Here is a 13625-nt window from a genome sequence, read left to right as displayed (position 1 = left end):
GATGACCTGATACTGTACGTAGAAAACCCTAAAGACTCCATCAAAAAACTATTAGACTTAATAAATGAATTTGGCAATGTAGCAAGATACAAAATTAACGCCAAGAATTCTATGGAATTTCTAAACACCAATAGTGAACTTACAGAAAGAGAGACTAAGAAAACAATCCCATTTACCATCGCACCAAAAAAATTAAGATACCTAGGAATAAACTTAACTAAGGATGTAGAAGACCTGTATTCAGAAAACTACAGGACACTGAAAAAATAGATAAGAGGAAGACATAAACAGATGGAAGACTATATTGTGTTCTTGGATTGGTAGAATAAACATTAAAATGTCCATACTACCCAAAGCAATCTATAGATTCAATGCACTCCCCATTAAAATACCAACGGCATATTTCACAGACCTAGAACGCACTCTCCAAAAATTCATCTGGAATAAAGAGACCCCGAATAGCTGCAGCAATCCTGAGAAAGAAGAACAAAGTAGGTGTGACCTCAATACCACCTATCAAGCTGTATTACTAAGCCACTGTTCTCAAACTGCCTGGTACTGGCACAAGAACAGACATATAGACCAATGGAATAGAATAGAGAACCCAGAAATCGACACAAACCAGTATGCTCAGTTAATATTTGAGAAAGGAGGCAAGAACATACAATGGAGTCAAGAGAGTCTCTTCAATAAATGGTGTTGAGAAAATTCGACAGATATATGCAAAAAAAATGAAACTAGACCACCAACTCACACCATACACAAAAATAAACTGAAAATGGTTAAAGGACTTAAATGTAAGAAGGGAAACCATAAAAATACTAGAGGAATCCATACGCAGCAAAATCTCAGACATGAAGCAATTTCTTCACCAATACAGCTCCTAGGGCAATGGAAACTAATGAGAAAATAAACAATTGGGACTACATTGAAATAAAAAGCTTTGCACAACAAAAGAAATCGTCATCATCAACAACAACAACAACAATAACACAAGAAAACCCACTGAATGGGAGAACATATTTGCCAATGTTATCACCGATAAGAGTTTAATCTCTAACATTTACAGGGAACTCATACAACTTATCAAAAGGAAGATAAACAACCCAATTAAAAAAATGGGCAACAGATCTAAATAGATACTTTTTGAAGACATAAGGAAGGCCAAGAGACATATGAAAACATGCTCAAAGTCACTAATCATCGGACAGATGCAAATCAAAACGACAATGTGGTAACATCTCACACCTGTCAGAATAGCTATCATCAACAAATCAACAAAGGATGAGTGCTGGCGAGGATAAGGAGAAAAAGGAACCCTCCTGCACTGCTGGTGGGAATGCAGACTGGTGCAGCCACTGTGGATAACAGTATGGAGTTTCCTCAAAAAACTAAAAATGGAACTCCCATTTGACCCAGCAATTCCACTTCTGGGATATATCCCAAGAAACTGGAAACACCATTAAGAAAGGTTATGTGCTCCCCTATGTTCATAGAAGTACAATTTACAATAGCTAAGATTTAGAAACAACCTAAGTACCCATGAGTAGATGAGTGGGTTAAAAAACTGTGGGACATCTACACAATGGAATGCTACACTGCTGTATAAAAGAAGGAATTTTTACCATTTGCACCAGCATGGATGAACCTGGAAAGCATTATGCAAAGCAAAATAAGCTAGTCAGTGAATGATAAATATCACATGATCACTCATTTGTGGAATATAATGAATAACATAAACTGATGAACTAAAATTGATCCAGAGACATAGAAGCATTGAACAGACCATCCAACCTCAGATGGAAGTCAGGGGCGGGTGAGAGAGAGGGAGAAATCATCTAAAGGATTTGTATGCATGCATATAAGCATAACCCATGGACACACAGTTGGGAGGTGAGGGTATGTGCTGGAGTGGTTGGAAAGATCGGGGAGAGGTCAATGGGAGAAAAAGGAGACATATGTAATACTTAAACAATAAAGAATTTTTTGAAAAAGGAACAGAATTTCTAGAACTCAAAAATACAATATAAGGAATTAAGAATAATTATATGATTAGCAGCATATTAGACACACTGAAGGGAGAATTAGACAAATGAATAAAATATCGGGGAGAAACTAAGATGGCGATGTAGGTAAGCACCTAAACTGCTGCCTCGCACAACAATTTCAAAACTACAACTAAAAGACAGAATGGACACCATCCAGAACCACAGGAAAGCTGGCTGAGTGGAAATTCTACAACTAGAAGGAAAGAGAAAAGCTCACAGAGAATTGGAGGTACGGCAAAGGGTCTTTGTGCGCACAGAGAGGAAGGGCGGCTGAGAGCCTGGCTAACTTTCTCTGGCGGGAGAGGGAAGGAAGCCCCCGACTGCACTGAACCACAGTTCTGACTGCACTGAACCCCAGTTCCGGGCGAAACCCTGTGGACCCAGGCTCATACAGGGGGAGTCTGGACTGTCAGGTAGAGAGAAAGGCACCCGGAGACTCGGAGACCCAGGGGAGACCCGGGGGAGCCCCGGCAGGCAGGGGTCTGGAGGTGCACGCACCAGTGTGCACAAAGACTGAGGAGGTTGCCACAGGCTTTCCCTAGCAGAAGGGAGTCAGAAGTTCCTGACTGAACTGAACCCCAGTTCTGACTGCACTGAACCCCAGTTCCAGGAGAGCCCCTGGGGACCCAGACTCTTACGGGGGGGAATCTGGACTCTTGGGCAGAGGCTCGGGAGCCGGGGAAGGCAGAAGTCTGGAGGAACGCGCGTGCCAGTGTGCACAAAGGCTGCAGAGGTTGCCACAGGCTTTCCCTAGTGGAAGGGAGTCAGAAGCTCCTGACTGCACTGAGCCCCAGTTCTGACTGCACTGAACCCCAGTTCCAGGCGAGCCCCTGGGGACCCATGCTCTTGCGGGGGGAATCTGGACTCTCAGGCGGAGACTCGGGAGCCAGGGAAGGCAGAGGTCTGGAGGTGCGCGCGTGCAAGGGTAAGGCTGATGGGAAGCCAAGACTGTCTGCTCCGCCCTGAGACTCCACCCCATCCAAGCCGAGCACAGAGGCTTTTGCAATTTGGCAAGTCTAATCCTATAAGGCTGTCTCCAGCACCGAACTTCTCCCAGCGTAGACACAGCTGATCCTCACAGCCAACAGGCCTGGAGGTCAATTCCTTCCAGTGATACCAACAACAATCAAGACTTAACTACAACAAGGCTGTACACACAGTCCACAAAGGGGTGCACCAAGAGTATCCACCTCAGGTTAACTGGGGAGGCTGACCCACTGGGCCATATAGGAACCTAGCACACAAAGCTACCCTACCAACTCAGGGAAGCAGTGAAAATGCAGCGACAAAGAAACAGATCACAAACGAAAGAAATGGAGGAAAACAAACGACTGGATATAGAATTCAAAACCACGGTTATAAGGCTTTTCAAGAATATCCTAGAAAAGGCAGATAAATATAATGAGACCCTCGAAGATATGAAAAAGGACCAACTAGAAATTAAACATACACTGACTGAAATAAAAAATATTATACAGAGACCCAAAAACAGACTAGAGGAACACAAGAATCAAGTCAAAGAATTGAAATACAAAGAAGCAAAAAACACTCAACTGAAAAAGCAAAAAGAAAAAAAATCCAAAAAGTTGAAGATAGTGTACGAAGCCTCTGGGACAACTTCAAGCGTACCAACATCAGAATTATGGGGGTGCCAGAAGAAGAGAGAGAGCAAGATACTGAAAACTTATTGGACGAAATAATGACAGAAAACTTCCCCCACCTGGTGAAAGAAATAGACTTACAAGACCATGAAGTGCAGAGAACTCCAAACAAAAGGAATCCAAAGAGGACCACACCAAGACAAATCATAATTAAAATGCCAAGAGCAAAAGACAAAGAGAGAATATTAAAAGAAGCAAGAGAAAAACAGTTAATTACCTACAAAGGAGCACCCATACGATTGTCAGCTGATTTCTCAATAGAAACGATGCAGGCCAGACGGGAGTGGCAAGAAATTTTCAATGTGATGAATAGCAAGAACCTACAACCAAGATTACTCTACCCAGCAAAGCTATCATTCAGAATTGAAGGGCAGATAAAGAGCTTCACAGATAAGAAAAAGCTAAAGGAGTTCATCACCACCAAACCAGTATTATATGAAATGCTGAAAGGTATTCTTTTTTGTTTTGTTTTTTTTTGTTTGTTTGTTTTTGTTTTATTTTATTTTATTTACATTTTTTAATTGTTTGAAGTATTAAAAATAGTAGTACCTATGTCTCTTTTTTTCCCCCATTGACCTGCCCCCACCCTCCCCTTCCCCCCAGTACATGCCTTTAACTGCCCCCCACCCCCGCTGAAAGGTATTCTTAAAAAAGAGGAAGAAGAAAAAAGTTAAGATAAAAATTATGATCAAGAAATACATATTTATCAACAAGTGAACCTAAAAATCAAGTGAATTAAAAACCTGAGGAACAGAATAATCTGGTGAACATAATAGAATCAGGGGCATAGAAAGGGAGTGGACTGATAATTCTCAGGAGGAAAGGGGTATGGGGCGGTTCAGGAAGAGACTGGACAAAAATCATACACCTATGGATGAGGACAGTGGCGGGGGGGGGGGGGTAAGGGCAGAAGGTTGGGTGGGAACCGGGTGGAGGGGAGCTATGGGGGGAAAAAGGAGAAAGAATTGTAATAATCTGAATAACGATTTATTAAGAAAAACAAAAACAAAAAAAAAACAAAAAAACTGAATAAAATATCTGAATAAAATATTCAGAATAAAGCATGATGTGACAAAATGATGAATAATACAGGAAGAAATGGGGCAAATAGGGGATACAGTAAATAAATCAAATGTATGTTTAATAGGAGTCCTGTAAGGAAGGGAAGAGAATAGTATAGAAATAGTATTTCAAGATATAATGTTTGAGAAGTTTTTAAAAGTAACAGATGTAGAAAGCCATATACACGCCAAGTATAGTGGGGGTAGGAGGAAAACCAAAACCAGGCCTATCATAGTAAAGGTGTTGAAACCCAAATAACTGAAATATTCAAAGATGAGTGAGAAAAAATAAGACTGACATCAATTTGAAAAAGAAATGATAGTTTGAAGAAAGTGAAATTATATCTTCATATTGCTGAAGTAAAATTACTGCATACTGTGAATTTTGTGTTCACAAAAATCTTGTCCAATCACTGGGTTGTATATATGAAAAGAATATAATATTGCATGTCAACTGTAATCGAAAAATAATTAAAATAAAAAAATAATAAATACTAAAAAACTTATCTTTTAAAAATGGAAGTTAAATAAACATATTAATGCAAAGAAAAGCTAGGCAAATTTGTCACCATCTAACTGAAACTAAAGATTCATCCTCTTTTTAAAAAATGTGTCATTATTGTCGAAAGTACTACAAATATCCCCCTTTTTTCCCCTTTGACCTCCTCCTCCCCACTTCTGCCCCCATCCCCAGCCTTCACTGCACTATTGCCTCAGGCCAAAATATGATCCAAAATGGAGACACATAGATACAAGAAGGGTAAAGAATAATTACATTAGAAAATATGGAGGAAAATCTAAATAAGTATTTATTGTATAATATAGTGATTATTTCTTTGAAGAATATCCTATATAGTAAAAGCCTAACATGCTAAGTGTCCAATCGTTTGTTCAACTGTTTGACCAGTCGCTATGATGCACACTGACCACCAGGGATCAGATGCTCCAACCAGTAGGTTAGCTTGCTGCTGGGGTCTGGCTGATTGGGACTGGGCAAGACGGGCTGGACATGCCCTGGAGCCCTCCTGCTGTTCCCCCCTGCCCCAGCTGGCCAACCTCCGGAGGTCCCTCCCTGGCCAGCAGGCCCTGATCAGCCCCGATTGGGACTGGGTGAGACAGCCCTGATCAGCCCCGATCAGGACTGGGTGAGGTGGGCCAGATACACCCTGGAGCCCTCCCGTGGTCTTTCCCCGGCCCCGATTGTGCACCAGTGGGGTCCCTCAGCCTAGCCTGCACCCTCTTGCAACCTGGGACCCCTCAGGGGATGTTGGAGAGCCGGTTTTGGCCAGATCCCCATAGACCAGGTCAAGGGACCCCACCAGTGCACAAATCCATGCATCAGGCCTCTAGTCTTATATAATAAAAGGCTAATATGCAAATAGACCGAACAGTGGAACAACCGAACAACCAGTCACTATGACATTCACTGACCACCAGGGGGCATGCGTGGAACATGGCGGGTGTCAGCTGCAGGCAGCAGACCATGGAACATGGCAGGCGTCGGCCGCGGTGGGATGGTGGAGCAGGTGAGCGAGGGCACCAGACCAAGGCGGGGCATTGGTTGCTGTCATTGGGGTGAGCCTCTGGTGGTTACTGAAAATTCTTTGCTCCTGTGTGCCACGGTCCCACCCGGCACTCACACCTGTTGCCAGCACTGGCCCCACTTGCACCCGCTGCTGGCACCAGAGCTGCCAGTCACACCTGCTGATGGCACCCAGCGCCGGCCCTGATCACTTGGCGCTGTCAGTGGGTGCGAGTGGTGGCTGCTGGCCCTGATCACCCCTCAGGGCTTCTCCACCCCCCTGCTCCTGAGGGGCAATCTGGGCTGGCAGCTGCCTCTTGCACCCACTGCCAGCAGCCTCACTCACACCCACAGCCAGCGCCGGAGCCGCCGCTCACACCCACTGCTGGTGCCCAGCGCCGGTCCTGATTGCTCGGCGCTGTCAGTGGGTGTGAGTGGTGGCTGCCGGCCCCGATCACCCCTCAGGGCTTCTCCACCCCCCCAGCCCCGTTCCTGAGGGGTGATCGGGGCTGGCAGCTGCCTTTCGCACCCACTGACGGCACCGGCCCTACTCGCACCTGCTGCTGCCGGCCCCAATCGCTCTGTGACATCTGCAGGTGCAAGCGGGGCTGGCACAGTCAGCATGTGGGAGTGGCAGTGATGGGAGCAGGGCTGCCAGCAGACAGTGGACGGGGGGGGGGGGGAGCACTCGCACAGCGGGAGGGGCTGGGCAGGGTCACGAAGTATGGGCCATGACCCGCCCCTGTGCCTTCTGCAGCCTCGCGGCTCACAATTCATTTCAAGGTGCAGGAATTCATGCACTGGGCCCCTAGTGTATATATAATTAAAATGTATGACAATAAATCAGGAGGTGCATTAATGGAGTTAAGTGTTGGAAGGTACTTGTGTTAACCAAGGAGATATAAAAAATTAATATTAAACTGTGATAAGGCAAAAATATAAATTATAATCTGAAGGATAAACATGACAAAAACAACAAAAGAATGTTTAACTACCAAGCCAAATAAGGCAAAAATTTGTGATTAAAAATATATTACTATATTAAATGTTACAAAATAGAGGAAAATAAAATTAGGACAGAAAGATGAATATAAGCCAAACAGAATAATTTAAATGAAATTATATCTGGAATTACATTTACATGCAAACTGACTGAAGATTTCAAATGAAAAAGTAGAGATCATTAAGTCTAGATAAAAACACTTATTCAATCAAATGTTCCTTAAAAGGGACATATGTAAATATAATGGTATAGAGAATTTAAAAAAAGATAGCAAAGGATATACCATTTAAACACTGACTGATGGTGTAACAATTCAAAAGAGAAAAAACATACCTTAAGTAAAAACATTACTAGAGAAAAAGGGAGATTTCATTATGACTAAAGGTTCAATTCAATATGAAAATATTAATAAATTTTAAATTTGTAGGTACCCTTTAACATAGAACCAAAAGATACACAGCAAAAACTGATAGAAGTAAATGGAGAACATACACACAGCAAAAAATGACATAAGTAAAAGAAATGAACAAATCCACAGTGGGAAATTTTAATGCATCTCACTGAATGACAGATAAAACATTGAGATAAAAAATGAGTTGCCCTAACTGGTTTGGCTCAGTGGATAGAGTGTTGGCCCGCGGACTGGAAGGTGCCAGGTTCGATTCCAGTCAAGGGCATGTACCTTGGTTGCGGGCACATCCCCAGTAGGGGTGTGCAGGAGGCAGCTGATTGATGTTTCTCTCTCATCAATGTTTCTAACTCTCTCTCCCTCTCCCTTCCTCTCTGTAAAAAATCAATAATATATATATATATATTTAAAAAAAATGAGTTAAATGAAGATTTAAATAACACATACAACAAAATTTAGTTAATTGACATAGAACACTGCACATGACAACCCATGCAACATTCCAGAACAGATCATATGCTGGGCTATAAAGCAAGCCTAAAGAAGCTGCTCTTGAGATAATACAATATATGCTGACTGGTTGGTGTAAAAATTCAATAATAATGCTGGGTTCCTTGCCCCTCCCCTACCTCTAATATGCATCCAAAGAATGTTAATTTCCAATACTCCCTTCCTCATGTAACCCTCCCCACTCACCAAATCCTGGACCAGAGAGGTATAGATGACTCAGACCTTTCCCCTCATCCACGGGGAATATCTCAGCTCTGTCATAACCATATCCACAGGAGGGGAGGTTTTCCCACGGCGGGCGGGGGGGGGGGGAGTAGGTTTTCCATGTGAAACCAGGATGGTGTGTCAGGGACCACTCTACCCATTCCCTCAAGAGAGTGGAAAATAGCCTGGGCCCTCGCCAACTCTCCCCCATCTAAACGTGGCTTGGCTGGGTATCCAGTGGGAAGGAGTGGGGGAGGGGGCCTAGAATCCCTCCGGTCCTGGAGGACTCACACTGACCAACTCACCGCTGGTGTAGTCTGAAGGCAGTAACCTGTCACCACTGTCCTCACATGGTATTTATGAGGAGAATCTGTGGAGTCTGGAGCTGGAGGGTTGTGGCAAGTATGAGGAGGGGCCCAAACTTTAATCAAGTCGATGCAAGTAAGATGGAGACTTTACAGGAAATCCCTTCCCCCAAGGCCATAGAGAGGAGGGTCCTAGCAGCTAGAGAAGACTTAACTTCCTGTTCTCACTGCCCCCTGGGTTTGCTACTAGCCTAACACCTAGGCAACTGTTTCCAACCAAGCCAACTCCACGTAGGCTTTAAGTAGTTTTAATATGACTAGTTCCCAGGTAGATGTTTGCACGTAGAGTTCCCAGAGAACTCTGATCGTCAATTGTGACCAGTTTCTGTGTGGGCTGTATTACACTGTACTCCTTCATGTATTCCTCACAAGGACACCTGTATCTGAAAATTAACAGTCCTTGCCCTCCCTGAAGTTGATGAAGTTTAGGAAGGTGTAGGAGCTTGTTTGGAGTAATAAAGATATTACATGGTGATGCAGACACTAGTGCTGAGCTTTATAGAATGGACATTATTCCACCTTGCATTGCTTTAATAAACTCTCTGTGAAATATATAAGATTGACTTAAAAAAGGACAAAGTTAAAGATCTGTAAATAGTCACATGGCAAAAATAACTCCAGTTCACCTTAGAGAGGTCATACTCGGGGACGAACTGAAATTTATAAAGAAAATAGCAAACAGTTTGGTGGGGTACCGGAATGAGAGTAGGAAAAAAACCCCATACCTTTTCCTTTGGGTGTCTGGGGTGTGTGTGGGGCGGGGCGGGGCGGGGCGGGGGGAGGGGGCTGTAGAAAGGGATGGTGCATGGGGAGAAGCTTCCCCCCCCCCAGTGGCCACAGCCAGAATTGTAGCTTTGAAGGTCTGACCTGAAGGCTTCCTAAGGGGAAGAGTGAGATAAGGGCCTGAGGCTCCAATGAATTAGCCAGAATTTAACTTGTTTTTCAGCCACTTCCCTCCCCCAGCAGCAGTGCCTTCCTGGGTTTCTATGCCCTGAAGGAGGACATCCAACCTCCGAATGAGCTGAAGAAAAATAAGCACTCAAGAATGTGCATATTTGGAATGAGGGAAACATAAGATAAAAAACATAAGACATATACATAAACTGTCAAACTGTATTTTTATAATTTTTTGTAAAACAGTATAACATGAAAAATTTTCTAAGTTAGTAAATATAGGAATTTTTTTCAACATGTTAGATATTTTCAAGTGTCTCAACAAATTTGCCTAATTACAAAATATTAAACACTGTTAAATATATATTTAGAAAATAAAATCATCCCATATCTTTCATCTATATGATCCTCTCAACATGACCCAAAGAAACCCACTTTAAATAGATTGGTGCACATTTTCTAGATGTGTAAGGTTGGTGTTTACCTATCTTAAAATATTTTCAAGTTTTATATACATATACATATATACACATGTATATATATATATATATTTGTGTGTGTGCATGTGTATATGAATATTTATATATATTTAAATTTTTCAATCATATAAATGATTTTATGCAAATTGGATTTTTACTCATTGTGGCATCTCTGAATATTTCTTTGGGCAATGTGGTTTGGCTTCTGTGCAAACATTTATTGGAGAAACATTTTGCTTTTTAATTAATTTTGATATCTTTGTCTCTCTTGCTCCTGGTTAGCAAAAGTCCTTTATATACAGGCATATTAGCACAAAGTCTGCAATATTGTTTGCAAATATGTTCTTCCTGCTTTCACATTTTAATTTTTTCTTTTGGCAGTGCAGAATATATTTCTAAATTTTTATTGAATTTATGATTTAAAAATAACACAGGTTACTCTTCAGGGGCAGAGTGGAGGCAGAATAATATAGAAGAAATAGGAGGGAAAGGGAAGAAATCAGGAAAGCTGTGAGAGTTCTGACATAGAGCTCAGCCAGGACTCCTTACCCCATTGACAGAGAAGCAGAGCATCTTTTCCTGAAAAAGAAGAAAAAAGAGTGCAGGCACAGCACCTTTTACACCTGTGTCTTTCTGGGCCTGCCTGAGGGAGAAAGTAGGTACTCACTAACTGGAACCACATGTCCACCATGAAGGAGCTGAGGTCATGCTGAGTTTTGGGCAATACACAGAGGGAAATCACAATGTCACGTTCTGTTGTGTATGTTTCAGCAGCTGAAAATGCCAAATCTGTGGGGGAAGGACAGCAAAAGTCAGGGTTGCTGCACTCTGGGTCCTATGACTGACCAATTTTTCCCATTCCACACGCACTGGGGTCCTGGAGGTTCTTCATATTCCTGTTATCCTTGAAGTACTCAAACAAGCTGCTTCTAGGAGAAAAAACAAAACAGGATGTGGTGGTCTGGCCAGTGGGGGTGTTTGCATCAGCTGACAAGTTTCTGCTGGAAAGACACCCCCTACCCCCAGAATGAGAGCCTGAGTTGTGATACTCATGGGCTGGGTGGTCCAGAATGAAAGGAATGCTCAGGGAGCAGCAGACCTCATCTTGATAAGCACAGAGAAGACAGAGTCGGTCTCCAGAGTCATAGATCAAGTAATATCTGTGAGGGGACAATTAATACAGTCTACCTCTATGGACAGAACCTCAAAGGGGACTTGAAAACTTTCAGGGGCAGTTACTGCTGCATGAATTGCAGGTCTTGAGTCTTCAGAACACCAGATCCTTTATAGCTCTCCTGGAATCAAATACATTTGAGACCAAGAGGCTGATAAAGCCTCCCTTATAATACCCCCAATGATGTTAGATCCTTCTTTTTCATTTTGCAGGGCTTTATTAAGTGGTGTCTATCAATGTCAATGGTAGTTAGTAGAACTAACTCCTGGCCATCCTGAAAAAGGGAAGAGGAAGTCAGCAGTATAGACCAGGGAGGTGGTCTTGGATGATTAGGGGAAAGGATGGGCCCAGGAGATGGTGAAGGTCAGAGGTCAAGAATGAAAGGATCCTGTAAATTTCATGGCAAGATTACAGTGGGCATCTGCATCATGAGGGTCCTGGAAATCTCTACTGTTATATGCAGTTTTGCCTGTGTGTGCGTGTATGTGTTTGTGTGTAGAACATTTTTCCAGAGATCACGTTCATGTTGTTTTCAGAAGTTCATATCCCCCAATATAGATAATGGTCTGATACAAACATGTAATCTAGGCAGGACTCAAAGGGCTTGAGGTCATCAAGTTAGTAAGAGAAGATAATGAATGAAGGCACTTACCAGCCATAACAACTCTGGGAAATCATCCCTGATGGTACTGTCCAAATCCAAAAAATAAAAAGGATTCACGGTTCAGGGTTGTGAAGCTTCTCTCTAGCTCTCCTTTTTCACTCTTGATCCTCCTTTTCAGGTAGTTCCCACCTAAACAACTCTGACCCCCTTCTCCAGTGCCACAACTAGCAGCATTTGCAGCCCAGGCTCCAAGATTCTTGCCCCTCCCTGTCTCCCTTCCTTTCTCCAAGTCCCCAGTGAACACTAGAGAGAAGGAATGGGATGGGAGCCTAGGGCTCTGCTACCTCACTGGGGGTCCAGCATCCTTCCAGGACCAGGACACTCCCCAGAACACTGGGACAGGGAGGTGAGAGATGGAGGATTAAGGTGGCAGGGTGGGGAAGGGAGAGGGATGAAGACAGAAAGGAAGTAAAGATAGCGGGGATTGTGGAGACCTAGGAGTGTAGAGACAGGGAGGAAGAGAAAGCAAAGCAAAGGGAAGGGAAAGAAGCTTTGCCCTGGCAGTGGGGGTGGGTCATGGAAGAAGAGAAAAGAATGGGGACATGGCTCCCCTGCAGCAGCCCTTTTCTTCACCTGCCCCTGGCTGGCCCAGGATCTCCAGTTAGTAATGGAAAACATGCACCTGTTGGCCTGAGGCCCATAGAAAGCCAGTGGAGCCTTTGTCACACATGGAAGCTCAGTTTAAACTAGGCAGGGGAAACACACCAGCCGCAGGATCAGGAGACCTTCCCAGAAGGAGTAAAGCATCAGGCCCCAGCTGAGCTTGGGGTGGGGGCTCTGTGGTCCCCTCTTAAAATCACTGCCTTCTCACCTCATGGCCACTGTGCATCTGTGCCTGTCTTAGATGATTCCTGGCCTGAGGAATCCTATTCATGTCAGGCTACTCAGGGTTCCTCTGAAGGGCCGGGCATTTTGAAATGATGTATGGAGGGAGGGGCCCATGAGAGGACTGTCCTTCTGTCTCCTCAAACCACTCTGTCCTCTGCCTTCCACTGCTGCCTCCAGAGGCCCTCTGCTCACTGTTGGTGGCTCACTTCTGGCCCCTAAACTCAGGGAAACTTGTTGTTTTTTTTATATATATATATTTTATTGATATTTCACAGAGAGGAAGGGAGAGGGATAGAGAGCTAGAAACATCGATGAGAGAGAAACATCGATCAGCTGCCTCCTGCACACCTCCCACTGAGGATGTGCCCGCAACCAAGGTACATGCCCTTGACCGGAATCGAACCCGGGACCCTTCAGTCCGTAGGCCGACGCTCTATCCACTGAGCCAAACCGGTTTCGGTGAAACTTGTTTTTTTTTCCTAAGGATGGCTCAGCTCGTGGCAGTGGGTCAGAGGAACAGATGTACGGGAAACAGGGCTCTTCTCAGGGCAGGAGAAGGAAGCCCCATCTCAGCACCCAGTAGGAAGGCTTTCTCAGCATGAGGCCCTGGGCCCTGCACCACATTGGGCTCAAGGCTGGACCCTCCTGGTCTTGATGCTCCTGGAGCACACTCTTGGGAGGGCATGCTAGAGAAATCTAGGTGCAAAGGAGTGGGGCAACTTACCTCAGACCAGGAGAACAGGTGAGCAGGTCAGAAGAAGGAAACTCCTCACTGGTAAGGGAAACAGAGAGAGAGGAGAGGG

General features: G+C 44.0%; 1 protein-coding gene across 1 annotated transcript in view; it reads right to left on the bottom strand.

Moving 5' to 3' along the window:
- The window catches only part of LOC308240178 (nuclear RNA export factor 5-like), a gene marked incomplete at its 3' end in the record, with an annotated part of 39345 nt that extends 28312 nt beyond the window's left edge, over positions 1-11033 (bottom strand). The window contains exon 1 of the mRNA XM_080653118.1: positions 11003-11033. The remainder of the gene's footprint in view (positions 1-11002) is intronic.
- Positions 11034-13625: the final 2592 nt, after the last annotated feature.

The sequence above is a fragment of the Plecotus auritus genome (assembly GCF_963455305.1).
Source record: "Plecotus auritus genome assembly, chromosome: X".
Classification (NCBI taxonomy): domain Eukaryota; kingdom Metazoa; phylum Chordata; class Mammalia; order Chiroptera; family Vespertilionidae; genus Plecotus; species Plecotus auritus.
The sequence above is the reverse complement of the archived record's forward strand: the minus strand, read 5'-3'. Positions and strand labels throughout refer to the sequence as shown.